This window comes from Sus scrofa, chromosome 8 (assembly GCF_054392235.1).
Source record: "Sus scrofa isolate SSC_HxYL_T2T_F1_AM1 chromosome 8, Sscrofa_HxYL_maternal_Yorkshire_Landrace_v2.0, whole genome shotgun sequence".
Lineage (NCBI taxonomy): Eukaryota > Metazoa > Chordata > Mammalia > Artiodactyla > Suidae > Sus > Sus scrofa.
The window spans coordinates 57,681,730-57,685,000 of NC_139390.1; positions in this window are offsets into that span (position 1 = coordinate 57,681,730).

A 3,271-nucleotide genomic window follows, 5' to 3' on the forward strand; every position below is an offset into this window, starting at 1 on the left:
GCGTGAATGACTCCCGCCCGCCGTCCCTCCAGCCTCTCATCCCCGAAGTGAGGAGCGGCCCGGGCTGTGCGCTGTGAGGGCGTTGGAGGGCGCGACAGGCTCGGTGGCCGGCACGCTTGTTTCCCGGTCGTCATGCCGGCATGGGTCCCTCCCCCCCTGCCCCCCGACTGATGGCTACCGCCGGCCCGTGCGGAGTCGTACTGACGAGGTCTAGACCGGCACAAGCCGTGAGGGGTGGAGCGGAAAGGGTGGCTCGGGCCCCGGCGCCTTCCTTCGCGGGGTCCGTTCGTCGGAGGCGCCTCCGTGGAAACATTTTTTTTCCAAGTCCTGATGGATCCGGAGATGGTGGATGGTACCCCGCCGGCCCCCTGCTCCCGGGTGTGGCCGGGAAGGGTGCACCTGGGCCTGAGGCGTGCCCATGTAGGGTCCCGGTCGTTGGACAAGACTTCGTTTCCCACGCTCTCATTCCCCCCCCCCCCGCCCCCCCGCCCTCGGAGTGTTTCCCTGTCGGTCGGTCGATCTGTCGGGAGGTGGGGACCGGCCTGAGCTGGATGGTGTGTCCTGGATTTTGGGGGAGCCAAGTCCCCGTCTGGAGCTCCGGACAGACCGATACCTGCCCGCGTGGGCAAGCCGGGAAGGGCTTCCCCGGCTGGCCGGCCGGCTCCACCTCCTTCCTGTCCCTGTCCCTTCCTTGCGGTCACGCTCCCCGGGTCGACCAGATGGCCCTGAGAGCGCTGGGTCTGGCGACTCTAGGGCAGGGCTGGGGGACAAGTGTCCGGATGGGGGTTCCGGGGATACCCCCACGTCCTGTGGGTGGGCCCCGCTGCTGGGCATGGACATTTTTCGCGGCCGAAATAGGCCTTTTCTGTCACCAGGTAGATGCTGACACGATCCTCTTCAGCGCCTGTCGCTGGAGACCTTGGGCCTCTGGATGCACGTGGGGGGCTTTGGGCTTTCGGCTGCTGTCCAAGGCCTGACCCTGCCCTTTGCACCCCGCGTGGGGGCCGCTCGCCTGGGCCTGTGCGCCGGCTCTCGCTTGTGCATCCAGCTGGCCCATGCTGCGGTGTCCCCTCCGGTCTTTGGCTGACCCGAGGGCGGCAGGGCGCGTGGCCCTGTGGGGTCTTCTACCCTGTGTGCCTCCCTGCTGCGGGCACCCGGCGGCTCGGCTGGAACAACCCCACCCTGTTGGCTCCGTGCCACGTGTCAGGCATTCTCCCTCCCGGGGTTGTCAGCCGCTGTCTCTCCCCTGAGAGAGGAAGGGGAGGAGGAGGAGGAGGAGGAGGAGGGGGGGCCGGTGAAGCTGAAGCAGGCCCCCGTGGTGATTGTCTTTGCTGGCCCTCCCTCCCTCCCTCCCTCCCTCCCCTCTTCTGGGCTCTTCCCTGGCTCTGCCAGGACTGATCGATGTGGTGATGTGGCGCTCTCCTGGGCTTGGGCTTAAGCCGCGCCAGGTGAGGGACGGCCGCTCATGGTGAGTTGGGCCGCGCCTCTCATTCTGTCGCGGGCCCCTCGCTGCTCCTCCCCCACCTGCGGGTGGTGTGGGGGAAGGCAGGGGTGCGGCCTCCAGCCTGACCTCTGGTCTCCCGCCCTGCTGCCTTCGGGTGTCAGTCGGGGGGGGGGGCCTGGGTCCTTTGGGACGCAGCAGGCATTCTCGCTTTGCCTCCTTGGCGTGTGCCTTGCGAGCGGTCCCTCCCCAAAGTGGGGGGAGGCCTCCCTCGCTGCCATGCTTCGCATCCCTGCGGGTGCGTGAGCGTGCCTCCCCTGGTCCTCTGTGGTGCCCCTGGAGTACTCCGGGTTGCCTGTCAGATGCCCGAGGCCGAGCGGTGGTGTCGTTTTCCTCTCCCAGCGGTGAGTCCCCTCGGGTCCCCACTGTGGTGGTGGCGTGCCCCACGAGCAGCTTCCTAAAGCTCAGGGGAGGGGGTCGAGACGGTAAGGCAGGGGAAGCTTGTGTCCCCTCCCCGGGAGGGGCTCAGGTGGACCCCTTGTCATGGGTCTCCCTCACTGTGTGCCAGTGAGGGCAGCCCTTGGCCCTTGAGTGGCACGCCCCATGCTTCTCCCTTGACCGGGAAGGCTGCATGTGGTCGTGAGAGCGACCGCGGTGGGCCGGGAGATGTGAAGGGGGGGTCCCCGTCTGGCTTTCCGGACGTGGCATCCCTCCACCCACGTGGAAAAGTCTGAAAGGCAAGCCTGGTGGCAGCACAGACTCTTGCCCTCCCGGCTCTGACCGTGGACGCTCACATGGGCTGTGTGCTTTACCCATACCGCAGACCCCCCCCCCTTCTGACTTCCCACTTTTTGGGAGTGTTCCCACTCCCGTGGGTCCCCGAAGGGGCGAGCGATGGTGTGTGGGGCACGACGCGCCCTCGGTGAGAAAGCCTTCTCTAGCGATCTGAGAGGGGGGCCTTGGGGTACCTGGACCCCCCAGCCGCCGCCCCTCCTGAAGTCTGCAGGGCAGTAGCTGCCGGCGCTACTTGCCACAGCGTGTGGGCAAGAGCCGCCCTCGCGCGAGGGGTGCGCTGGCCCCCGCGGTGGGGGCCAAGCGCTGCTCTTTTGCCTAATGCGGCCTGTGCCTCCCCCCTCCGAGTTGGGGGAGGGTCACGCCGGGCCGGGCCGGGTTTTGGCGTCCAGCGCCGGGCTGTGTGCTGCGTGGGCGCGTGGTGCCCCTCCCCTTGGAAGGGGAAGTGGAGGAGGGGGATGCGCCCCGTCCCCCGGCGGCCTCTGCCCCTGCCTCCCCCGCTGCGAGCCGCCCGTCGGTTCTTCCCGCACTCGCCTGGGGTCGCAGCTGGTGGTGTGGAGGTGGTGAGCGAGCATGGTTCGGGCCGCCTCGCTCAGGAGCGTTTCCCCCAGGCGTCAGGCCCTGGAGGGTGGACTAGGTGAAGGACGGATGAGATGAGGGTGGAAAGATGGACGGATGGGTGAGATGAGGCGGACGAACCCCCCCCACGTGGCAGGGGGGGGGAAGCCTTTGCACATGGGGCCCTGGTTGGTGGGGCCGGGTCGTGGAGTGCTCTGGGGCGACTGAGGCCGCCTGGTGTCCCAGGTGTCATGGGACTGCCCTCGTGTGTGTGGTGGTGTGACCCCGTGCTGGTTTGCCTGGCGTGCCTGGGTCCTTTCTCCTCTCCCTGGGCAGGCACCCGCGTCCCTGCCCCACAGCCCTTGCCCCGTGTGCATTGCCGCCCTTCCCCGGTGCTGCCGGCCCTCCCCCTGCCCCGAACAGGTGACCGCCCTGCCTTGCCTGTGCCATGTCTCTCTCCCTCCCGCCCCCGCGTCAACC